At 35.6% G+C, this 27,824-nt stretch overlaps 1 long non-coding RNA gene across 4 annotated transcripts in view; it reads left to right on the top strand.

The window, feature by feature from the left end:
• The first annotated feature begins 14,190 nt into the window (after positions 1-14,190).
• The window catches only part of LOC124244495 (uncharacterized), a 173,707-nt gene continuing 160,073 nt past the window's right edge, over positions 14,191-27,824 (top strand). For all 4 annotated transcript variants that reach the window (XR_006890027.1, XR_006890029.1, XR_006890028.1 and 1 more), the window contains exon 1: positions 14,191-14,322. This is a non-coding gene — a long non-coding RNA (uncharacterized LOC124244495). The remainder of the gene's footprint in view (positions 14,323-27,824) is intronic.

Genomic DNA, 27,824 nt, shown 5'->3' on the forward strand with positions numbered 1-27,824 from the left:
GCCAGGCCTCATGCCCAGTTTCCTCCCGGAGGCACTTGGCTCTTTTTAAATTGTGGATTAGTTGCTTGCTCTGTGACCCCAAGTCTCTGAGGGGTTCAAGAAAAACTGTAAATCTGAAGACTGTTTGGCTGTTGTTTTTGTTGTTAAAAGAATGGGAGCGATACTCTTTGCAGCTTCCTACAACTCATGGAAAACCAGAAGTCCACTCGGAGGCGGATTACATTTAAAATAAAAGTTGGTCCCGTTGAATTGGGAACGTTCCCATGTAGTCTAGCCAATTATCCATCTATTTTTTATGGTAGCCGCTAATCATTCATTTAAGAACTAACATAATAAAAAATATAATTTTTAAGCAGTTTTTCCAAAATACAGTATTATGCTGCTGACCATGGTGTGACAATACTTATATAGTAAGGGTTCAATGTTCACTAAGTGAGTGTACATCAGGATGTCATTTTAAAGCTACCATTCATTGTGTGATCACATAGCTAAGCAATGGAGATGTGATGATGACTATGTCACAACCCCTGGCTTCAAAGAGTGCATGTCTGTGGAGAGACAATCTCAGGAATAGAGAAGTACAATACAAGATATTGCATGCTGTTATAATCACAGGAAAAAAGCTATCCAGGGTAAGGTGAACAGGAGGAGTACCCAAGTACTAGATATTAAATCCACTGCACTGTTGGGGTGTCATCTAATATTGGGGTCTAGTCTAATATTAGTTGTATGATTTAAACTGTAATAAAGTTTATCCTAGAAAAGATTATAGAGGAAATAAAATTTAATTTTATCCTGATATGCTTGGTGTAATTCCTTTCCTCTCTCTGTTCATCATAGGCTCCCTTCCTAAGAGGAGTTCTGCCAGATAGATCAGGAGAAACAGAGAAAACAGTATCATAGAAGCCAAGGAAGGAGAATATTTTGAGAAAAAATGATTCCCATGTTATAAGTATTTGGTTCTAGAAGAAATTTCATACTGTAGCCATATTCTTATGACTTATAGTTTAAAAGTAGAAAGCTTACCCTGTTTCCACTCTTCTATGAAGTCAGGGGCCCCATCCATCATCCTGTTATTTTCCAGAGCAAGCACTTCCCTGCCATGAAATGCAGAATACTGACAACAAGTTGATTGTCTTAATACCAGCATATAATGTCACTCAGCGACTTCTATATGCTGATTATCTTTATTTGCTAATCAACATACTATTTCCTTTCATTCACAAAAGTTTTTGATGAAAGGAGATTTTTAAAAATGATATTTGAGTCTACAAAACCTGTGCAGATCACGATATTTACATTTCAGAAATGCAACATTAACATAAAAATTCAATCTTCATGTATCTTTCTGTTAGGATAAAAACTCAAAGGAAAATTATAACTCTCAAAGGATAGCAAGGCACAGCAGTCTTTGAAGACCTCACATATAAAAATCAATGTATGGATTGCTTATCATTTCCTCCTACATGAGAAATACAACATGCATAGTGGTATTCTTTTTTCAATCTCTCTCTTTCCGAAGACATTTGTGAAAGGAGGAAAAGTAGGATGCAAATATCAAAAAAATAGGAAATTATTTAAAACTTTTGGTTTGATATATATCTGTAAAGCAAAAAAATACACAGATTTCTAGGCAGTGGGAGTGCTAAGTAAGAAGCGGTTAAAAAAATTTAGAAACACCAAAACTGGGAATAATCACAGTAATACATGTATTGCTAAATTTATGAGATACAAGTAAGATAAATTTTAAAATAATATGCCATCTTACTATAAGCCACAAACATATACTACCTTCAATTCATAGAATTATTTTTAGAAAATACAAAGGAGCATGGAGAAAAAAAATTACCAATAATTCCCATGCAGAGAAAAACACTATTAGGATTTCATATATTTCTTTGGCTTTTTTCTAGATGTGTGCCTGTGTGTAAATATGTTGTGTATACTCAAGTGCAACACACTTTTATTTTTAGTAATTGTACTATCTCATGTACTATTTTAAATTATTTTTTTCATTTAGTATTGTACTATGTATTTGTATGTGTATATGTGTATAAAATGATCATTCATATTTAATCGACATTTTATTGCATCTACCATTTTGCGTCAGCTTTCCTTTAGCCTTATGCCAACATCATTTTCAAAATCATCATGAAGTCGTAAATGTTATTTTTTTAATGAATGCTTACCATTACATTGTGTTACACTATGAATATACTGATTTTATGTAATCATTTCCATATTGATGGCTTTTACTTTATTTCCAAGTTGCATAATATTTAAGGTGTTGCAGTGAAAATATGTGTACTTATTTCTCTGTGGGTTTATCTAGTTATGTCCATAGGATGCATTATTAGAAATTAAATTACTATGTAAATTACTGAATATGTACAAGGCCCTTGATACATATGACAAACATTCTTTCCAGAAACATAATAGTGGTTTACATTCTTACTTAAAGTACATGAAAATGACCATCTGAACTTCGTTTTAGAGAAGATTTGTCAGTTCACTTGAAAAATCAGGAGAAAGAACGGTATACACATGTATTTTAATGATCTCATCTAAATTACCTATCTCCAACTCTCCTCTCAGTCAGTGACAACAAAGACCACGTAGATACGTGGCAAGCAGATAAATTATAATGGTATTGACACAGATATTAATACAATCAAAACTAAGTAGTGCCACCTAAGTCATACTATAGATCCATATTGAGATAATGGAAATTAATGCGTTTATTTTTCATGACTCATTTATTTTATATGGGTTAATTATGGAAAAAGATTATAACAAACTCTAGTGAAGCATTTGTTAGCAGTGAATCCTTGGTGATACTCCTTCCGTTTTGAATTGGTGAAAGAGATAACTCAGAAAAATACACTGAAAAATAGTACCTAAGCAGCTGAAGGAAAGATAGAAATTAAAAATCTAGAGTGACACCAGAGATAATTTTGGCTGCTTAAATGAAGACAAAAATTAGGTTGATGCATGCAGGCACTCGTTAAGACCGTATTTGCTGAACACCTACTGGGTGCCATACCCTGTAAGAGGCCTGGGCAATTGTAAATGTTCAGGTAACATACTTGTTCTTATGCCACAATCTAACAGAGGACAAAGACAATAAATCAAAAATGCATACAATTTCATAGCAATGGTGTCCGTTGTCAATAACAAGTCAGGTGTGTAATATGAATGTAGAATAGAAAAATCTGATCCTGACATTAGAGGTTAGGAAAGTGAAATTTACATTGATTACTGCAAGATACATAGGCCTTAGGCACAGAGGAGGGCAAGAACTTCTCAAGCACTGGAAAGAGCCTGTGTGAGGATCTGAGGCAGAAAGGAGCTTGGCGTATTTGGGAAACTAAAATAAAGTCACTGGGAATAGGATGTAGTGAGTTAGGAATATAAGAGTTAAGACTGTAGCTCAAGAGTTAAAAGTCCAATAATGGAAGAACATTAGGCAATGGTGAGAAATTAAGAATTGACCTTAAAAAAAAAAAAAGAAAAGGAAGACACATTCACAAAAGTAGTCAGAAAAATATTAAAGAAACAATTAAGGAATCTGATTGAAATTCCACATAAAGTGTGCAGAACTGTAAAGAATAGCTGTTAAAATTCTAAAGTCTACGCAGTATGTGTCTATGTAGAGAGATCACTGCAAAATAGAATGTTGATAAATGGAAAGGTTTTGTTTTGAAAAACTTAATATTCTCCTTATTTGCAGGTAATGTGATAACAGTTTCTTCCATGAAATTCAGAATGATATGAATAAGCAACAGGTTTATTCATCCAACAGGTTGATCTGACCTGCTGGGAGGATTGATATTGTACTTCTGACATATAAACACTTTCTGATTACTCAGTATCAATTTCTAAAATTTCTTAGTTTTTACTTTGCTTCCTTCAGTAACAATGGTAGATAAATTCCTCCAAATAAACAATGTTTGTGTCATTTTAAAAGGAATATGACCCATAAGACAATGGATGAGGGAAAGCAGAGCCTCCTGGAGATACAGATACTAGTAATCGACATGACCTAGTCATAATTCTTTTTCTTTTTTTTTTAGGTATGCTTTTTTTTTGGTGAGGAAGATTGGCCCTGAACTAACACCTGTTTCCAATCTTCCTCTTTCTTTTTTTTTTTTTTTCTCCCCAAAGCCCCAATTCATAGCTGTATATCCTAGTTGTAAGTCCTTCTAGTTCTTCTATGTGGGATGCCACCACAGCATGGCTTGCTGAACAGAGTGTAAGTCCATGCCCAGGATCTGAAGCCAGGATACCAGCCACCAAAGCAAAGCCTGCAAACCTAACCACTAGGCCACTTTGCTGGCCCCATAATTTTTTTTATAATTAAATTTTGTCTCAGTGAAATTGCTAATTTCTTCATGTTATTCTGAAAAACCTAATTATTAACCTAACTACTAAATCTTAAGATAGCTCACATCTACTTGACCCTATTTTAAAATTTATTTTACTGCCACATAGTATACACAAAAAGGTGTAACTAAGACATAACAAATAGGATTTCTGTCTCCAGTTAGATTATGGAAGTTTATGACAAAACACTATAACAATTAACAAAATCAGATAAATTAAAATTTTTATTCTTTAAAAGATGTCAGCTGTGGTTGCGCAGGAGCTTAAAAGAACGGACGGAAGTCTACCGACTTTCCGGGTTAGCGGAGCTGGGAGGCACTTTCCTGAGCACTTGAGCCTGAGCAGGGAGTTGAGTCGGAGGGACTCTAGATAGAGAAAGAGAACCGAGAAGACATGCAGAAGAGTTGTTATTTTTCTTTCTATTCACTGCGCTCCCCAAATCTTAGACTTTTTTTGACATTCCTCATTTTGGGAAAATTTCAACTCTCCTCTGATCACATAGTGTCTTTCCCCTAATTTCTATGCTCTCTTCTGAATGCCCAATTAAAGGGTTAGCGAATTCTCTTTCTAACCCATGTTTCACTAAAACACTTTCATATTTTCTCTTTTCCTCACTTTCGGCCATACATTAATCGCCCCTTGAAGGGAAGGGCCTGCGGGCGAGTACGGCTTCCCGTCCCCTCAGGCAGTTTTCTTGTGCAGACTCAAACTGCAAACTCTGACTCCCCGGCCCTGTGCAGCGGGGGCTCTCTCTGCTCAGCTTTGAAGCTTGCAGCTGCTGCTTTATTGTGGTCCCCTGGTGGTCTCCCCTGGGCCTGCAGAGTTTAGTGCTGAAGGATTGGCAGTTTATACTCAGAATTGTGCACTCTGCAGCTCCCAATCCTGGGGGTTTCTCTCAGCTAAATTTCCAACCGCAATGTTTGTCACCTAACACCTCAAGCCGGTAAGTGTTCTCCATTCTGCTGGGTAAGCTGCATGTAGGCTGATGAATGCATACAGAAAAAAAAACGAAGAACATCTCAGTCAAGTTCTGTCCTTAGAGGATAGAATCTTCTTGTGGTTTGGCCTGCTTTTGTCCCGGGAGTCTACCGGATGATGACAGTTTAGCTGTCAGCCGGGATTTGGGGGGAGTTTGTATTAGTGTCTCATCTCTTCTTCAGCTGACTTGTTCAAGGCTATAAGTGCAGCAGCTAGAACAGATACCTGGTGGCCTATACTACACACTGAGTATTTGTTGACTGACTGGTTGGTCCTTGTCAATACAATGCAAAAGTTTGTCAGAAAAAAAAAAAAACAACAGTGCTCTCATTTAGTAGATATTAGTGTTATATATGAAATTTGAAGAAGCTTTAATGGAAATGTTACAAAAAGAGAGTGTTTTCAACAGACCAGAAGTAGTAACCTGTTTCACAATTCCTAGGAATCATTTGATTAGAAGATTGTTATAAGAGCAGGCACATTACATGATTAATAGTTATCCTTTATAAATGCCATCATAGATGAGCTAAAGAATATGTTCTCCTTGTAGAAAACAAAAGCACTCTTGAAAAACTGCTAATAAATGGATTGCTCTGTAATTGAGACACATATCAACTTTTAGTCTGTTGTGCTATATCCAACTCTTCGTTATTTAACTAAGAATTAGATATGACAGATGATGAGTATGTGATATTGTACAGTTGTTTTTGTTAATATCACCTGGTAATTCTACTAGTCCAGAGACTTTCCTTACAACTAAATTATATAAAATATTGGGTTAGAGAATTGGATGAACTTTTAGGTCAGTGAGACAACAAAGCAAAGTAAGTTTGCATGTTTAGTATTTATTTATAAACAATAATTGGAGAGTAATTATTTCTGAATCACAGATTTATTAAATTCCACAAGGGTTAATTTCATGCTTATTCTAATACTTTATTTAAGTGCTTAGGATAACATAATTGATTCACAACATATGAAGGACAGAACAAATTGGAATTAACATATAAAGAGTCACTACTGATTACGTATCAATCCAAGCGAAGGTGCAACAACTTTAAAATGCCTATGGTTTTGCTTATAAATACTTTCTTATTCAGGAACTCAAAAAACTAAAGTTATAGAGTACAAAATCAACAGACAAAAATCAGTTGCATTTCTATACGCGAACAAGGAAATAGCAGAAAGAGAAATCAAGAATGCAATCCCATGTACAATCACAACAAAAAGAACAAAATACCTAGGAATAAACTCAACCAAAGAGGTAAAAGGCCTACAAGCTGAAAACTACTAAACATTGCTGAAAGACATGGAAGACGTAAAGAAATAGAAAGATATTTTATGCTCATGGATTGGAAGAATTAACATGGTGAAAATGTCCATACTTCCTAAAGCAATCTACAGATTCTATGCAATCCCTATCAAAGTCCTAATGACATTTTTAAAAGAAACAGAACAAAGAATCCTAGAATTTATATGGAACAACGAAAGACTCTGAATAGCCAAAGCAATCCTGAGAAAAAAGAACAAAGCTGGTGGTAACACACTCCCTGATTTCAAAATATACTACAAAGCTACAGTAATCAAACCAGCATGGTACTCATGCAAAAACAGACACGTAGATTAATGGAACAAAATCAAGAGCGCAGAAATAAATTCACACATTCATGGACAGCTGATTTTTGACAATGGAGCCAAGAACATGCAATGGAGAAAGGAAAGTCTCTTCAATAGGTGGTGTTGGGAAAAATGGGCAGCCACATGCAAAAGAATGAAAGTAGACCATTATTTTACACCATTCACAAACATCAACTCAAAATGGGTTAAAGATTTGAAGGTAAGACCAGAAACCATACAACTCCTGGAAGAAAATATAGGCAGTATGCTCTTCAACACCAGTCTTAGCAGTATCTTTTTGAATATCATGTCTCCCCAGGCAGGTGAAACAAAAGAAAAAATAAACAAATGGGACTAAATCAAGCTAAAAAGCTTCTGCACAGCAAAGGAAACCATCAACAAAACAAATAGACAACCTAGCAATTGGGAGAAGATATTTGCAAATCATATATCTGATAAGGGGTTAATATCCAAAATATATAAAAAACTCATACAACCCAACAACAAAAAAGCAAACAACTTGATTTTAAAAATGGGCAGAGGATCTGAACAGACATTTATATAGATGACCAACAGGCACATGAAAAGATGTTCAATGTCGCTAAGTATTAGGGAAATGCAAATCAAAACTACAGTGAGATATCACCTCATACCCGTCAGAATGGCTATTATTAAAAAGATAAGAAATAAAAGGGTTGGAAAAGATGTAGAGAAAAGGGAACCCTCATACACTGCTGATGGGAATGTAAACTAGCGCAGCTACTATGGAAAACAGTACGGAGATTCCTCAAAAAATTAAGTCTAGGACTACCATATGATCCAGCTATTCCACTTCTGAGTATTTATCCAAAGAAGATGAAAACACTAATTCGAAAACGTATATGCACCCTATGTTTATTGCAGCATTATTCAGAATAGCGAAGACTTGGAAATAAGCTAATTGCCCATCAACAGGTAAATGGATAAAAAGATGTGGTATATATAAATATACACACAATGGAATACTACTCAGCCATAAAAAAGATGAAATCTTGGCATTTACAACAACATGGATGGAACTTGAGGGCATTATGCTAAGTGAAATAAGTCAGATGGAGAAATCCAAATACTGTATGATTTCATTCATATGTGGAAGATTAAATAACAATAGCAACAAACAAACACATAGACACAGAGAATACATTGATGGTTGCCAGAAGGGAAGCTGAGAGACCAAAAGACATATGGGATAAAAGGACACATGTGTACCATGACAGATAGTAATTAGTCTTTGGGTGGTGAACATCATGTAGTCTACACAGAGATCAAAATATAATGATTTACACTTGAAATTTATATAATGTCATAAACCAATGTTATCTCAATAAAAAAATAAAATTATATATGTTATATACAATATATATCAAGTTTTATTTTATATACATATTTTACTTACATATTATATATGTACATGTGTATATATTTATATATACACATTCGTTTTTCAATGAGAAAACACGAGCTAATAGAACTATTCAAAATATTAAGAGACCCCAGGTAAAACCAACTAATTTTCCTAAGTCATGTTGTTTAGAATTTCCAAATCATTTTTTCAAGTTTCTTGATCATTTTGTTCAATTCAAATGGCAACAGCAGCATAATGGGTATTACATTAAAACCTCAGTTTTTAAAATTCACCATCTCTTTGACCCAGTAAAAGCATCTTAATTTTTCTGAATTTCAGGTTCTGATTTATTAACAAGGACAAATGTCAGTCTCCTCATGCACTTGTGAGAATCAATTACATTCATTTTTGTAAAGTACCCAACAGTAGGTGCAGCCCATAGTGAGCACTGAGAAATATTTTCGTTTGAATCAATATGTATTTTATCATGTCTCACAAAGTTATTCATATATTAAAAAAAATTCTCAAAAGTTCTAAACCTAACAAGAGTTAAACCTAAGTCAGTTGGCAAAGCCTTTTACTGAAAACACAGGTGGCAGAGGAGTAATTAACATCAACAACTTGTGTTGCTCCAGATTGTAAAGCTGGAAGATTACTTACATGTACATTGGTATGAAAATAACTTGGTTTACAATGGTGAAATACAGGAAAGCAAAACATGGCTCAGATGAGAATTTATAAATGACCCATTTATAAATTCAAAGGATGAAGCATCCAAACCAACAAGAGTGCTTGGTCCTTCTATAAATAAATTTGGTAATCTAGGTCAACAGAGCTGTCTCCTGGCTCAGTCCTGCTCAGTAAATTCCGTGGCAGGCCTTGGGAGAAAGGGAGTCAGTGTTAGTGCACTGCATCTGCCTTCTGTTTTTCAGCCTCTCTTGTGATTCATCCAACAACCATGCATCCTTCCTCCTTAATCCTCTTCCATGACTACTCAAACCCACATGCTTTGACCCAAGGCTTTTAACTGACTCTTATTTACCATTTTCTCTAACTCCATATTGAATAAAACGGTTCCCCAGGACACAATTTGATCCCATGTATTATCTTCAGTTTAATGCTTGACGAATAAAAACTCTTTACTTTCACTCTTTTTTTTCTTTTACAACTTATATATTGTGTCTATTTGAGAAAAAAACTACTGAAATTTGTTGCATTTCATCAGTATTATGTAATATAATTTTATTTTCCAAATCTTAAGAACTAGGTAAAATCCTATAATAGGAAAACTTTTCTGGTATACTATGATGATTGTTATAAAACATGACAAATATTTAATGAATAGAATATTTCTTAAATTCTATATGAAATGTCATGATGCATGAGAATAAATTATTGATTGATTCGTTTCCATTGTTACTGTCTATAGAGTCAATAGACATATGAAAATACAAAGTTTATGTTAACAGAATTTATGTGAGTTTGTGTGATAATAAATGAAATAGAATGTTGCTAAAAATATTTTCAAAAATAACTAGAAACTCTCACCAAAATATTAGGAGCATAAGAGGCCAATTCACTTTTCTGAGTGGCTTTCATTGGGTATTGTAGAATGAGAGCCTGAGACAAGGATTGAGATGAATATGATTTATTGAAGTGTGGCAAATTGTCCAGTCCACATATGTTCTTTCAGAACCTTGTCTGCATCTCCTCTCGAGAGTTGAAATCAGTTTCCCTTCCTCTTGAACCTGGGTGAGCATGGGACTGCTCCAAACAAGAATATGGTAGAGGTAATGCTATGTGACTTCTGTAACTAAGAAGTCACATAAGGATAGAGCTTCTGCCTGGCTCTCTCTCTTGTGACTCGTGCCTTCCAAGTATTTGAGTTAACATGTAAGAATTGTGCCTATCCTGAAGACACCATGCTGGAGGGATCATGCACAGGGACATAGAGGTAGTTAGAGATGTCCAAAGACCTCTCTATTCCAGCTTGCAACTATTTGAGTTTAGCCAATATCAGCACAAATCAGCCTTCAAATGATTTTACCCACCCAACTTACAGATTAATAGAACAGATAAAAGCTGTCCCCACCAAGCCATACCCAAATTTCAATTTGTGAGCAACATAAATGTTGTTATTCTAAAGCCACTCAGTTTGAGGAAGCTTATAACACAGTATTGGAAAATGAAGCTTGCTCTTCCAGCAAAGAAGATGAAAGGGAGTGAGGGACTGGAAAATGGCTGAGCAGGAATGCAATCTCAGTTTTTGTCTAGCCTTAGGCTGATCTAAATGAAATGATGACTCTGGAGTCTAAATTGCACTGCAAAATTGTCCCACCTTGAGGTAAAGAAGCTAGCCTTTTTGCTCCTGTAAGAGTTCGTCATTGGCTGTAGGATACCAGATGTGGAAGACTTTTCAGATGAGATGGTCTTAGCTGGTCAAGGGAAATACTTTCTAGAAGGGGCTCCCTGAGCAATTGGCAGCCGATGCTAACAGAAGCTGGGGGGCCTGGGTTGATGTTAAACGCATCTTTTACCCTAGCAGATCACAAACTTGAGATAACTGTCAATGACCCTAAGTAACAGTGGTTTAAGAGCTAGCGCATGGAAATAAAATACCAAAATGTAACAGCAGGGCACAGTGAAAAGAGAACAGCATCACAAGACCAAGATTTGAGACCTGGCTTTACTCTTAAGCTTGTATAGTTCACACAAGCTCTCTTTTCTTCATTCATTAAACATCTATTTAGCATCAGTATCTGGCCCAGAATTTCCATCCATGATATAGCTTATATATTCAACTACTTATTTGACACAACTACTTGAGAAACCTTCAAGTACTTTTAAACGGAACATGCTCAAAACAGTCGTTGAATTCACGAGCTTTGACTGAAAACCTAGTCCTTTTTCACTGTTCTGTATTTCCAGTTGTACAAGTCAGAAATATGAGATATCCTTGACACTTCTCTCCCTGCCCCCAGTTTCACTAAGTTCTGTCTTCTTAAGTACCTCTCAAATAATTCTCATAGTTCCTTCTCTACTACTTAATCCCATTGTATTCTCTCTCATCTGAAGTACTTCAATAGGTTCTTAAATTGCTCCCTAGGTGTTCACCTATGTACTCTCAAATCTGGTCATATTTCCATCATGTTTAAAACCCTGAAAAGATGCCCTGTTAATCTTTTGTGCATAATCATAATCTTTGGCATGGTCTGCAATGGGCACTCTTGCATCTTGTGTCAGGACCTGCTTCCCATTCTGTGAGCCTACCATACATCTGTCTGCATTTTCTCCAAAACCAAAGTCTTCACCTAGAAATTCTCTTTGCAAATTTAATTCCTATTCGTGCTTCAAATATTGAATCAGTGCTCAATGTTCTCTTTCCCTTCGACGTGGATTAGGTCAAAGCACCATGTTATATATGGCACCATGTACATATCAAAGTTGCAAGCTTAATAATCTAATTGTAACTATTTGATTGGATTAAAAAAACAATGAGAACAGGAACCAAGTTCACTTTTGTTTCCCAGTGTATCTCCAGCATTTAATACTGTTTCTGGCAAATGGTAAATATGCAATAAATATTTGTCAAATGAATCAATCAGTGAAAATGAGATAACATTTTCTGACTTCAGAAAATTGTACCTGTGGCTAATTTACTCTTCTTTGAGAAAATTAAGACCACTTGCCTTCACTGAGCAATCATTTTATGTTCAGAAAATCCTATTAGTTACACATGTACTTATTGCTTTTTCATGTGCAAATGAAGAAAATAGAGTACAAATGCTTTGCAATATAAGTTTCTTCTTTCAGAAGCGGATGCAAATGCTTTAATATCATGAATTCTGAAAACATTACACATTAATATTTGGAAGTTCTTAGTAATGTCAGGAATAATTATCGAGTAATCCATAAAAGCATGTAATTACTTTGTGCTGACATGCACTTGTAATGTAATTGCTTGTGGGGGATGAATACTTGAGCACATAAAAAACTTAAATTACAGAACACCGGTTAAAAAAAAGACACAAAGGCTATTCGTTCTATGCCAAATTAATAAAAAAAATCATAAAAAGAGGAAAAAAGAAGAGTGAGAAAGGTAAGATAGTGAAGACAAAAGTACGAAAAAAATAAGGGAAAGAACAGCCAAAAAAAGAAAAAAAAAAAACTATTTGTAAGTTCTCAGAATCTACCCATTTTGAACCTCAATACTAGGCTGGGCTAGTTTCCCCTTCCTTTTTTCATTTTTTTGAGGAAGATTAGCCCTGAGCTAACATCTGCTGCCAAATCTCCTCTTTTTGCTGAGGAAGACTGGCCCTGAGCTAACATCCATGCCCATCTTCCTCCACTTTATATATGGGATGCCTACCACAGCATAGCTTGATGAGGGATGCCATGTCCGTACCCAAGATTGGAACCAACAAACCGCCCCCCCCGGCCACCGAAGTGGAACATGTGCACTTAACCGCTGTGCCACCGGGCCAGCCCCCCTTTTTTGTTTTTGAAAAAATATACTAAAGATATGGCAAATGAGAGTGGAATTATGGTCTTCCTGGATCTTTTTCAAATATGTATAGGTATAACATATAGTATTATTTTCTCATACATTTTGAAAAATTAAAATGATATATAAGGAAAAAGGCAAACATCACAGCACAATCCAGTCACCTTCTAAATAGGTTAAAAGAATTTGGCTTGTTGTAAGTCTTAGTTCAAGTGAGCTATTGTGAACGGCTCAGTACATCAGTAACCCAGGATTTATACTGGCCCATCCATCAGGGAAGGTGTGATGAGGCAGCAGGATCCTACTCCAGGGCCTCATTTTTTCTAATTTTGGAAGGCAGTAGGAGGATCTCCTTTCTTCATATTGAATGTCCATGATACTTGTTTAAATTAGGAAATGTGATGTGTACTCACCAAGTGAAAATAGATAGCAAGCCAGCATCTTTTAAACAAAAATCTATTTGAGAGCCAACCATGAGAGCCTAGTGGTTAAAGTTCAGCTCACTCCACTTCTGAAGCCTGGGTTTGGTTCCTAGGTGTGGAACCACACCATTTGTCTGTCAGTAGACATGCTGTGGCAGTGGCTCACAGAGAAGAACCAGAAGAACTTACAGCTATACAGAACTAGATACTGGGGCTTTAAGGGAGGTCAGGGTTGGGAGAGCAGAAAAAAAGAGGAAGACTGGTAGCAGGTGTTAGCTTAGGGCAAATCTTCCCCTAGAAGAAAAAGCCTATTTGAAAATTAAGAGAGAATTCTGGCCTCTTTTCTTAAATACATTCCTATATCTCTCTAGTTTGTCAGTACTTAAATCTCAAATCAGTAATTAATGTAAAATGATTTTTACCTAAACCTAATAATCACAGCTGAGTTTCATTTTGTTTAACTGGACAGTAGAAAATGGAGATGCTATAGAACCAAGGTTTATCTTCTTTGATGTTAATCTGGATTTCAGTAATGGTTACAAATTTTTCCCATATGTTATACACTTGCAGTAAGTTGGAACGTTGTAGGCTAGGAAAGAACATATTTTAGAGGCTCACTCCTGGCTGTAGAGCTGCATTCAAAATAATGTGGTGGGATGAATCTTGTGCCAGCAGGTTATGGCCAGATCCCAGTGCTTTCAATGTCTTAAAATGCAAAGGTCAAAAATTGAATGAAACCATGTATTAGCCAGGGTTCATCTGAGAAGTAGAGCCAACAGGATGTGTGAATGTGTGTCTATATATATATATAGAGAGAGAGAAATTTATTTTAAGGAATTGGCTCATGTGATTGTGGAGGTCAGCAAGTCCAAATTCTGCAGGGCAGGCGGACAGGCTGGAGACCCAGGGAAGAGCTGATGTCGCAGCCCAAGTCTGAACGCAGTCTGGAAGCTGAATCTCCTCTTGCTAGCACCTCTTTCTCTTTTCACATAAGACTTTCAACTGATGGCGGAGACCCAACCACATTATGGAAGGTAACCTGCTGGACTCAGATGTTTACTTTGAATGTTAATCTCACGTAAAAGATACCTTCACACTAATATCCAGGCTGGTGTTTAACCTAATATCTCGGTATCATGGCCTAGCCAAGTTGACATATAAATTAACCATCACAAACCATACTCCTTAAATTTTCAGGAAGAGAAAAACAGCATGCTAAGTTATATGCTTTTTAATCACAGCCTAGGGAGAAAGGTGTGGCATTTAAGGCAATGAATAGGTTACTATCTCAAATAAATCCTTTGATATTTAATGTTCTTGCTGGAGATACTCCACAGCTACATATGCAGAAAGAGAAATAACATAAAAATGAAAACTGACTGCTTATCAAATAAATTTTGGGTTAGAGATATCCACCACTGACAGTAAAATTTGCTTTGTTTTAATGAGTCCTGGGTAGGGAGGAGTAAGCTATAAAGGGTGAGGGAAGTGATTTAAAAATTAAAAGGAATAATATGACCAACATACATACCCATGCCAGCCATATTTAATAACTGTTGTACAGGCTTTATGCTTTAGGATTTAATATTTAAAATATGTACAGGAAGAGCTGAAGTCCCCTTTGAGACTCAATCCTCTCTAGAACTCCCATGGCAGAGTGAACCACTATCATGTTTGGCCAGATTGTTTTAGTCTATTTCCTGTATTTTATATTCATGCATATTTTTTCTTTGATAATACATTGTTGTAATTTATAAAGTTATAATTTTTCATTAAAACTGCATCCATAGTTTCATAATAAATGAAGAGACTTGGCACTGTATAGAAAAGATATCTACTGGTCTCATAATTAAAACAAATAGGCTAGTTTTCATAATTATTCTTAAGTAATCGTTTATCATACATTGAGTTCATAGACTACATTGCTACCACTCGTGGAGAAGTAATACACTAGGCCATTCATGGGCACTGTAACCAAAATATAAATATGAATATTTCATTGTTTGAGAATAGAAAAGGAAATATGCATTGATCTTCATGGTGAAATTGTAAAATAAATAAATTATGGAGAAGAAGCAGACTCTAATGCCAACAAAAAGGTAATTCATTTTGTTGATTATTTTTGAATTTTATTTTCAATCACAGGTGCTTAACCTAGAGACTGTAAGAAAATAAGAGAAAATAAGAATGGCTAGTAGAAAGATGGATAAAATACGTAAATAAACGTAGGACAAATAAAGTAGTAAAAAATTGTAATTCTGTTCATTCATATATTTAAAAACCTTTAAAGCAGTAATGTTTTTGAGTATAATAATTGAAAAAAGTTAGAATTAAGCATTTTCTTCTTCTTGTATTGTTGCGATAAATCTATCTCACCAGATCGATTGTTTTAATATGAAATTTTAATATAATTTCGAAACACAAAATCTTAACATTTTTCAACAATCATAACTTTCTACACTTACTGTCTTGAGTTATAGAAGGCCTCTGAAGACGATGTGGTAGAGTATATTGGAGAGGAATGGGGGATGTCATCGCATAGTTTATGATGTATATGGTGTGATGTGGTACAGAGGGAGACAGCATACTCTATACCAGCTGGCCTGGGTGTAAATTCCAGCATTGCCACTTCCTAGCTGTGTGTATTTCATCAAATTACATAGTCTTTATATGTCTCAGTTTCTCCATCTGTAATATGGGAATAATAATAGTAATACCTGGTAAAGGTGAGAATAAAATTAATACACTTGGAGTGCTTAAAATAGTACTTGGCACAAGGTTAAGTCCTATAAAGTGCCAGCTACTAACATTCTAAGAGTAACACCACTAATATTTCTGCTATTTTTTTCCAAATTAGGTACGCATTCCCCAGGCTGGCACTGAAGTCCATCCACAGTGTGGCTCCAGCCTAATCTTTTAGACATGTGTATTATAAATATGCCTGTAAATAAATGAATGTTTGGTGGCTTTTATATTAACACACGCTTGAATTGCCATCAAAGCATCAAATTACAGTTTCAGAATTTACAAACTCTATAGGAATTTGCTGCCTAGGCTGAAAATCCTTCTAAATTATCACCTGATTATCCATTTTGAAAACACAGTTAATAATACTAATATTTAATAGTATTTTGGGAAAAAGTTTAATATGATGAAAGAGATACAGATACTTTCTTATTGAATCAAACCCACACAATGATCAAGCTTAACTCACATAGTACTTCATACCTCACGAAACGTAAACAGTAAAAACGTGTAGTTGCACCGCTGCTCCCCCCATGGCATCAGTTCCATTTACAGCAGCAGGGATAGCAAGAGCTTTCCCTTCTGCAGGTCAGACCTCACTCTGCATGGCAGTATGGGGCTGCACCAACGGCTGTGCAAGCTGAAACTGTGCGAAGTGACCTTAATAGTCAATGGGAAGTATATGATTGTTCAGTGACCTTAAACATTTTGTCAAAACATTAAATATTCTCTTGTTGGTGGTTATAAATACATAGGAAAATGGAAAAAAATGGTCAAAATAATGTTTACTTTGTACACTGAAATTTAAAATATTAGAATATTGAGGACTAGAGTGTTTTATTCTTTGTAAAATCTTATCATGACAAAGTGAACAGCTCTTGCTTCCTTCTCATCATGTAACTTACATCAGGAGAGAACTCCTCTGGATAATTTAAACATTTTTAATATTCCATTTTGTGACACTATTCTAGCTTGCTGGTGTTGCATCTTTGGCTATTCTTTTAGTGATTACCCTGCAGATTAGAATATACACCCTTGATTTAGTAAAGTCTAATACAATTTAGTTCTATTAGAATTTTCCAGAAAATACAGTGGTTTCAGAACAATTTAACTCCATTAGTACCCTCTCAGGAACAAAAAGAGTGAAATAGTTTTAATATATAATTCCTATATTCAATCAAGCATTACCAAGCTTAACAGGAAATGAGACTACATGACGGAAAACAGGATAAAAGACAGACCATACGGACACCCATTGGAGGTTCAATTATCAGAATTATCAGGGACAGTTCTTAACATGTATGTTGCTTATATATGCCAGAAATTAGTTGACGCAATAAGGAATTACATCAGAAAACTCTGTACTATGAAAAATATCAGATGGAAATTCTAAACTTGAATAAGGCAGTAAATGAAACTTGGAGCTGACTAGATGGATCTAAAAGTATTTTAAAATAGAAGAGCAAATTCATGAACTGGAAGATCAGTGCCAAGTTGAGTTTATTCCAGCAACACAAATTTGGTATACCATTCAAGAATCAAATACTGTAATTTGCCACATTGATAGAATAAAGGAAAACTATGTATTTCAATACATTAAAAAAATTCATCCAGATATCCATTCTTGGGTATAAATCAGCAAATTAAGAATGGAAGAAAATGTGTTCAATATTATAAACAAGATGTATCTGGGAAATAAAATAAAATTACAACAGGATAATTCAGTTTGACTTTGCCCCCGTCTCTATTTGGCAACATCATTTGGCTTAGTACCCAAGCCTGCTCTCTTTTACCCTCTCTGCCCATAAGTGAAGCCCAGTTAGCATGAGTCCTTTGTGCTGCAGTCTCAAATGCTCCACCTGGTGTCTACTTGAAGATAGAAACTTGTGTTTGTGTGAAAACACACACACACACAACTGTACTGATATGTAGATTCTCTTGGCAACCCTCATCTTTCCAAACCTTATGTCTTTTTTATCAATTATTCTGAGCTCAGAGGTAGCTGGAAAAGATGTGATTTATCATACCTAAATTCAAGTACAAAATACATCTATGAACTTAGGAAAGATAATTTTCTTAAATATCAAAATTTTAAAAGTAAAGCAGTGATTCCTTTGACTACATCCAAATCGAAAACTTTCTGTGTAAACAACGAAATAAAAACCAAAGTTATGAATACAAACTATTTGTGGGACAAAGCATTAATATCTAGAAAAATGTAAAGAATGCCTACGAATTAATGAGGAAAACAACCAACCAAATAAGAAAATTGGCTAAGAACAATAATAAAGAATTCATCCCCCAAAAAGTATATGAAGGAAAAATAAGTCCCCTTAGAAACAATGAAATATTATTTCTCAGTCATCATTCTGGGAAAAATTCAAAAGTTTGTCCTTATCAATTATTGATGATGATGTTGGGGAATGGGCAGCCTCATACATTGCTAGTGAAAGACTAAATGGATCAGCCCTTGGCAACGCAATTTGGGTTTACATAAAATTGAAAATATATAAACCTGCTAACTGAAAATACCCTGTTTCTCCTTGAGCAAATTGCATAACCTTTTGTCTTACTTTTTTATTTGTAGAACAGTAATAATACTGGCACCTGTCATACAAACATTAAGAGGATAAAATGAGTAATCACATGCAAAGCACTTGAAATATGATACTATTATTTTTATCCTTATAAAATAGGGGAAATTCTAATACATATGCACATGGAGACATTTACAAGTAAACACTGCAGCATTGTCTGTAAAACGATTGAGTATTATCTAATTATCTATCAACAGGATAGTAATGCAAAGGAGCTATAGTCTCATTATTTAAATATTTCTAGATACAGTTCAACAAAAAGTACAGAATTTAATTATATATACCTATATAAATGTACCGTAAAAGTGCATTGAAGCCTAAATCGTATGAATTTCTTTATGGCATGAATTGTCTTTATTGGTAAAAAGGCAGGGAAATCCTTGTTCAGTATGACACCATCAATGACAAAAACTGGAAGAGTAAGGAGATTGATTTTATTCAGGCTGCTGCAATGAGGAGGGCGCCCCAGATCCTAAGATCAGAGTGTCTGGCAGGATGGTTTGTCATAGGTTTTTCCAGGGGAGAGTAGACAAGTCAGAGATGGGATGATTTACAGTTGGGATTATTATGCAAGTAGGAGAAGTCTCAGCCAGCTGGACAGGACATGTTTTCTCTGTGTTTAGTTTCAGGGGGACAAACAATTTTAAATTTAGCTGATAATCATTAGACAGGATGAGAAGTAGGCTGGGGAAGTAGGTTCAGGCAGTGGGGAAGGAGCGTGTCTGCCCTTGTCAATATTGTTTGTGTAAAATTTTTATAGTATTCAAATAATACCATAAAGTGTGTATGCACACACCACACACGCACACTCACACACACCACTTAAAACTGCAAGTGAAATAAGAAAGAAAAGACTGATGATCTTACACAAAATTTAGAACGAATGTCTCTGGGGCAGGGGAAAAGAGAGTTTCTTGCATTACATGTCAAAGGGAGCTTCAGCTTCTATTTACTTCCTTAAAAATTAAAATAGAAAGTGTTTAGGACAGAATCTTAACATCTGTGGGTTTTTATTTTTCTGACTGGTGAGAATATGAGTATCACTGTAGTATTATTTTCAAGAGATAAAGGAAAATATGTGGAAATAAAAGAAAGGGAAACGAAAGTCAAGAAGAAGAAGAAAAAAAAAAGAACAGAGAGACAAGGATGAGCTCAAGAATGTCAAAATTGCTAAAATGTAATATAAGAGAGAACCGGAATGTCTCTGCTTTGGTGCCATAAAGAGCATTGAAATTGATGGTGAAAGTAAAGGTGACAGAAGTCAGAGTGGAGTGCATCAAGGAATGGGTAAATTAGGAAATGGAGACACAGCAAGGAATGTTTGAGAAAAAAAAGCACAAAGAGAAAGGTGATTTTTCAAAAATATGTACGTGGACTCAAGGAATATCTTTTTGCTTTGTTTGGCTTTTGTGTTATTTTCATAATGAGAAATAATACAGCAGTATTTCTCAACTCTGGCTCAGTGTCTTTGTTGGCCTAAGTTCCTTGGCTGTGACTTTCACAAGTGTGTTTTAGCTTTTTTCTCCCTTATATGAGACAGGAGGGCTAGAGGGGACTAGAGTCAAAGAAATGCCCTCTCCCAGATGGGGTAAGGCTCTGATGAAGTATTTTCCCTTGGAGGGCATGCCTTAGTTATGGAGAAGACTCTGGGTTTATTTCACAGTGGTTACTCTTCCTGTCCCCCTGCCATAGCTACCAGGGTGTCTCTCTTGGCTCTTCACCATGGGAACTTAGTGGGGCTCCTGAAGGTGAAACCTATGAAAATGTGAGACTCTCTTTAAGACTTAAGACGGTGGCCCCGGGATTTTCTTGTTCTGACGTTAGTCTACAGTCAGCCTCCAGAAATTTGTCAAAATTAATATGTGAGTGTTCCCACTAGTATATGGCCCAGTGGCTTCTGCTCCAAGTAAGCTGATCTTGGCTCTGATTCTCTGGATGTGCCTATCTATCCAGATTTGAGGGTGGTGGTTTACCCTGTGACCTCAGTTTTCAGACAGGTTCAAGAAAGTTTGTTGATTTTCAACTTGTTTGACTTTTTTCTTCTGGTAAGGACAGGAGAGAAGACTTCAGCTCTTTCGATGGTAGGCCTTTAGATGGACTCTTATCATCTCAATAACATAAGTAAATCTGAGCCCTGGTTTCATTAGAAGTGGAAAGTACCCTCTATTTATGAGATTTAAGAGAAATGATCAAATGATTTTTAATAATTTGGCCTGATGACTGAAACTTTAACCATTACATAGAATACTTTAATGAAAAATTGCTTCAAGAAAGCCAGGGTTCAATGGCAGAGTCCCAGAGATGAAAAAATTGATAAATTGTTTTGTTATAAAAATCTAGCAAGACATAGGTTCAGTTCCCGGATCTGAGCAATTTCTCTGTGCCTCAGTTTGTACAGGTTTGTAAGGGTTCAGTTCTTAGTGCCCATTTTATGGGAGGTATTCATTTACTTGCAGTGGGCATTTTTTGGCTGTATATTATGTACCAAATGCTGTTTAGGCACTTCTAGTGTACAAAACAGGCAAAACTCTCTGCCATCGTGGAGCTTACATTCTCATGAGAAGATGGATAAAAACAAGAAAAATAAGTAAAATATATAGTATGCTGGAAAGTGTAAGCTCCAAGGTCGGAAAAATGTAAGAAATGCAAACCTGTAGAACGTAATTTTAGATAGCTTCACCAGGAAAGGGCTCCCCAAAAAGATAACGTTGGAGTCAAAGCCTGAAGAAGGTGAGGGACTCAACCATGTACATCACTGCGAAAAGTATTCCAGGCAAAGGGAAGGGCAAGTGCAGAGGCTCTGAGGCAGGAACGCCTCAGTATGTTAAAGAGAGACAGCTAGGGAACCAGTGTCACTGGCGAGGAGTGTAAAAGGATGAGAAGTCAGAGAAGAAAAGCAGGATGGGGAAAGAAACTGGTTGTCTACCACAGATTATGTCTGGTCTTGTAGATCATTTTAATATTTCAAGGACTATAGTTTTGAATCTGAGTAAGATTTAAATCCAGTGGAGAGCTTTGATCAAAAAACTGACATAAGTTGACTTTAGTTTCAATGAAATCAGTCCGCCAGGCTGTGCCTGAATGAGAAGCAAAGAATTGAGAGAATTTAAAAGAAGCTTGTGCATTTCTTCCAGGTGTGTTGCTAGGTATTTATCACAAAATAAAGAGAGCTGTGTTTTACATCAAAAGCCATCATGGCCTTGACAAACGGTGAAGCTAGTAAACTCCAGGACTAATGACATTTGATTGGAAGAAAATGCCAGAAAGGGCAGGAGCACAGATCAGAGGCAGATACAGCAGCCAGCAGTCAATGTCCTGGGGGTTCAAGGAGCAGCATGATGACCTGGGGCTGGGGTTAGAGGTCAGCAAAGGAGAAGAGGGGGCCATGGAAAGGGAAGTAGAGTATTACAAAAGGAAAAGGTAATTAACTTGGAGTTTTGCTACAATTTGACTCTGACAACAGCTATCGTATTTTGATTCTAGTGCAATACCTTAGAGTTATCCAGGCACTTTTATACAACATTAACTTTTTCTTACCTGCTACCTAAAATATAGTTGCCTTGCTATTTAGTCTGCAGGTTCTTTAGCTTGTTTACTTGACTAATATATAATTTTTATTTATTCCCTAGCCCACTTTCTCAACCTCTTCATAGAAATACTTCTTTCAGACACACTAAAATGTGACCTCATTTTCTGATAACTATGCCTCTCGTGTGTATCATAGCACAAACTGTTTAGTAATTCAAGAATGATATATTTTATTCTTGCTGAATATAACTTTAATTTTCTATGGTGATCAATAAAAACAATATAAATTCCTTTAGGAAATGTGTCCCTGGGAGAGGATAGAAACATAAGTGAAACATGAAACTGACGAGAAATGAGAATCCAATAAACATTTGCACATTAACTTGAGAGCACTTTGCAGCTTGTTGCTGCATTTCTCTAAATTAGGATTTGATATAGAGAGGTTTTATGAGAGATTTTCTCCTGTAAGAGCATTATTAAAGTTATTCACACTACATCTGAAGTCCTAGATTATTGAGAATCATCATCTCTGTCAAAGCGAGTATTAACTAATTGGCAACAGGGGAACAGAAGGTGTGGAAAAACACACAAGGTATTAGAAGTAATTTCTTTTTTGAAAGCAGTTGTTGACAGTTTGACATTACATTCAGTTAACACTTCTGGGGACTTTTGAAAGTATTCTCCCTGCCAGGCACAACACAAGTTCTATGCTTTCATAAGCCTTACAAATAGACATTCCATTTGGATTTTCTTTCCATGCATTTGAATTGAAGATGCAAACCACTTCTTGCTGGCTTTCCCAGATGCTATATCAACATTTTTAACAGCTGCAATGTCCTCTAGATACAGATTTAACATTTCACCTTTCAAAATGACAATTATTTTCAATATTTCAAATTTCTCTTTGGTTAGAAAGGAAGATCCCAGAGTAAAGCTGAAAATCTGTCCTGGATAAATTCTGGAAAGGAGAAAAGCTTAAGCAGTTGACAATAAGCACCATGAATGAAGGCTATATTTCTTCTTGTAGAAAATAGTCGACCTTTTCCAACATCACACATTTTAATATAATTTCAGCAGGTCCTCTGCTGGATGGTGGCAACGTTTTCTATAAAATTTTTGTAGCTGAATTCTGACTTTTAGGTTTCAAGCTGGGCTTCACTGGAATATTTTAGAGGTTATAAAAAAGCTTTCAATACTTTTACCTCCCTGTTCCCATGACCACAACTACCCTAGCAACTTGATTTCTAAAACCTGAAATGACTTAAGAATGGCATTTTTTTTTCATAATTAGAGATAATTTGGAACTGTAAAGTATCCATTGGCCTGATTTTACATTAAAAATGATTCTGATTATTTTCTTTAAGCAAGTAACTTTTAGTAAATGGAAGAATGAACCTGAGAGCCTAAAAGGAAAGAACACTGTAGAAGTACAAATAGAAATCAGGGAGAGGAAACAAAGGTTAGCTGAAATGAATGATACGATAGAGGTCATCAAAGGAGAACTAGCCTTATTTTACCCCCATCTTGTGAGGCATGCTTCTTCCCTCATCTGCCCAGCAAGGCACCATATTTGTTGCACATATCAGTTTAGATAAATGTGGTCCGTAGACAGGTGAATGTGTACAAAATATCTACGTATATAATTTGTCCTTTAAAAGGTAACAGAAAAACATCCTTTGAAATGACAAATTCATCTCAGTCAATAGTAATTATTCTTACATATAAACACATAAAAACAAAGATGTAGATTTAATTGTGGTGTGAATGTGATGTTAGATTCAATTTATCCTCACTAAATGACTGTGGGAAATAACAGAAAGGAATAAAGTGTGTTTATCTCCCCAAATGCTGGCTGTAACCTCTGCCTTGTTTTGTGACATCAATAAATAATTTTTCCAAGAGACAAAGCAACTTTTCCAAGTGTCTTCCAAGAGACACTTTTTTGCATCAGAGCTTAAAAACCAAATAACCATCAACTAACCCTTAAGAGCAAGGAACTAGGTAATCTAGCCCACACCTAGGGCTGAGCTACTACAAGGCTATGCTCTAGTAGTGAGGAGGGGTCAGAGAGAAGCTGCTTCCTTAGGAGCTATAGTTTGCCTTTGTGACATATTAATGGCCCAGAAAACTGCTAATCTTGAAATTCAACATGAGTCCCATACTATCAGCACTCATAGGCATGTGGTGAAAGTAAACAAATTTTCCCTCTGGAGTAATAGAATATTATCCTAGGACTCATGTTCTTTGTATCTATTTTTCTTAAATGCAATGTCTAGCATAAAATCAAGATAATCAGGAACAGGTAGACACATGGTATGATTAAGAACCAAGAAATAAACAAAAAACACCAGAGTTAAAAACAAACTCAAAAACTTCAGCAATTAACCAGAAATTCTAAAATTAGTTGGCAGATATGAGGAAAAATAAAATAGAAATTTTATAAGAGGAAAATGCAATAACAAATTAAGACATCAATAGATAAGTTTAGTAGCAGCTGATGAGAGAGTTAATAAATTTGATGACAAGTCAGCAGAAACTCCACAAAGTGACAGAGAAAAGAGATGGAGAGAGAAGAGATGATATGGAATAAATATCAGTACTTAAATGGATTCCTAGGAAAAGGATAGCAAAAACGGGGCAGAAACAATATTCAAGTGCTACAGTATGCAGATTAAAGACACCAATTCTCAAATGCAACAATCCCAATATATTCAATGAAGGATAATAGAAATTTATAACTTACAAAACTTCAGAAAGCCAAATACAAAGACAATATCTTTAAAATAAGCCCCACCAAAACCAAATTATCTTCAAAGAATTGAAAGTATAAAGTTGTCATCTCAGTTCCATCTCAATGGAAGTCAAAAGACAGCCTGTGCTTGATAACAAATAAACCCAAATTCTTTGCAGAGTAAACCGATAAAATTTTATTTCTTGCTCACATCTCTATTTAGTGAAGTCTAGACGGATCTCCCCCATCTCGTACGCCTGCCACCTGGGATGTGTGGCCAGAATACAGAGGGTAGAAGGATTCTGAAAACTATATCGTAAAGTACCTTACTTCACTTCCACTTATATCACATTGGCCAAACCCAGGTTGATGGCCATACCTAACTACAAAAGAGTCTGAGAAGTGTGGAAGACCATGTTATTTAGTAATTCCTGGCAATCTCTCTCCTTGACAGAAAATTCTCTTTTGCTAACATCCCACAATGAGAATCCAATTAACCTTGTCTTGGAGAAAGACAACACAAAGTCACTCCCAATCACTGAATTCTGCTCAAAATCCAGGATATATAAATAATGCGCAGTCCTAGCTTCAAAAAAATGAAAGAATTGAATAAAACAGCAGTGATGTTTCCATAGCGTTTGTTGTAATTCTACAGATAATACATTGAAAATTTTTTCTGCTATGGCAGTGGGAAGGAGAGAGATGGGCTGGTAATATTACTCTGTTCTTGCCTGTTTCTTTATATACCTATTTATTCTGTGTTATGTAAATTACTTCTCATGTCTCGTGATTTTATGCCACATATGACGGGGATATTTGAGAGTATGCCCTTTTGAGGAAGCCATATATCTTTCTTAGCCATCTCCTGCCAGTGGCAGGAAGGGTTCCTAAAGGATGTATAAAGCTAAAGTTTCAGGGGCTTTTTAAAAAAATCTAGGCTTGTAGTCTCTTTGGCAATATGATTCTTTCAAAATATACACTGACTCTGATTTTTACGAGTATTTGATTCCATGTGCTAGTAACAACATCTAAAGTGTTCTCTTCAATCATATTTGGAAATATGCTTCATTTATGTTTTTCTTCTGTCTATCTGTCTGTCTCTATCTTCTCTCTGTCCCTCTTTGTCTCTCGCTCTGTTTCTCCTTAGTGCAGGCTACCCCAGCTTATCATTCTCATCTTTACCCTGAGTTATTTTATCCAACTGGGTAACTTTGTTGGTTACAACATTCTAATTATGTCCAAATATTTTCTCTGAGTCACCTTATTCAGCTGAGTAGTTTTGCTCAGCCTCTGTCTTCCAAAGTCTATTTAAATATTATCTATTTTGTTTTGGGATTTCCAAGACTTTAAAGTCTCGATAATTAGGGCTGTCTATACTCCTATTCATTGTTTGGCTCGTAATCTGGTCCAAGTCTCTGTAAATCTCTCTTTCAATCCCTTCATAAGGGCAGTCAAAGAAGCCAGCATGCAGTGCCAACAGTTAGTTTTATAGTGTCTTCCTCTGGAGTTTTAGCTGAGTGGGCACCATCAATGTTACTGCAAGGGGCAGGTTAATTGAACATTTTGCCACACCATGACATGGGTCTCCAGTTTATCAAACACTACTAGATTTTCCAGTCTCCTCTCTGGACAGAGAATATGTGATATGTCTCCTCTCTTAGGTACTTATAATTAGTGTCTTTTCTCTTCTTTGTCCAAGATCACAGAATAAACCTAAATCTCTAGGTTGGGTTTACTTTCCTCAAATCAGTAACTTCATCTGGAGAGGAAAATATAGCCACGTTTGCCTGGAAAATGGTCTTCCAATGAGATGCTCTGGACATATGGAATATTAGTATCAAAACACTTGAAATGAAGAAGCCAAGAGATATTAAGAATCGTTCAAAATCCAGTGGCTAGATTACCAATTCCACAACCTCTTCCTTTACCAAATTTTTTGCATATTCTGATTCTTTACCAAGAGATCAAAGTCTTTTCAGTCATTTTACACTTTAACCAAAGTTGAACTGATCAGAAGGAAGGATTGAGTTGTAGAATATAAGAGGAACTTATGCCACTTCTTCCACAAGCAGAAAAGTTATTTCCACAGTTCTCAAAGTAAAAATTGAGTCTCACCCCTAGGCACATAGTGAGCAATCAGTAAATTCTAGCTGATTTTTTTAAGAAAAAGAAAGACACATTGCTTGTTTAAAGCCCATGTATAAAACTAAGCCATCTGTGCAGGTTTATTGTTCCCTGCAGTGAGAGAACTATCAGGAATTGCTGAAGAGATGGTTGTTTAAATATAAACATTGAAGGCCACTGCATCCAAATACTGGAGTGTGTTTGCATGTAAACTGATTAATACGTATTTAATTTATGCTCCATAGTAAATTAGAACTACCATTAGGACACACTTCACTGAACTGAAAATCAAGAGAAAAGCTGTAACATTCATTTCAGAGACCAAGTTCTATTTCAAAAATGTTTAAATAGATAGTTGTGCATTTAAAATGTGAACTCTTTCCATGTAAGTGAAACAAAATAAACTTCACTGAGACCCACTTAATGACTTATTTAGAAATCTGTTCAAGTTACTGATACCTCTGCCAACATCTATAATAGATCAGCACCCAGAATAACAATGCTTTAAGTAAATATTAATAAACATGTCATCCTTTATCTCCAAAAAGTAGATGCCTTTTTATATTTAAAATGTTGCATGTTTATTTATGAATCCCCAAATAAGCAATAAAATAGAATTTACCTTCCAGGAACATTTCTGAAAGTTTTAGATGTTGCGTTTCCATTCTTGATGGAACTAGTCATTTATCTGAGAAGAAAAATATCATTTATCAGAGAAAGCTTCTTGCATTTATTAAAGAAGAATGAATAAAATCAACAAAATTTGATAGCTGAACTTCAATCGGCTTTCTGCTGATGCGGGAATTCTGCT

Source organism: Equus quagga, chromosome 9, assembly GCF_021613505.1.
Source record: "Equus quagga isolate Etosha38 chromosome 9, UCLA_HA_Equagga_1.0, whole genome shotgun sequence".
In the NCBI taxonomy this organism is placed as follows: Eukaryota; Metazoa; Chordata; class Mammalia; order Perissodactyla; family Equidae; genus Equus; species Equus quagga.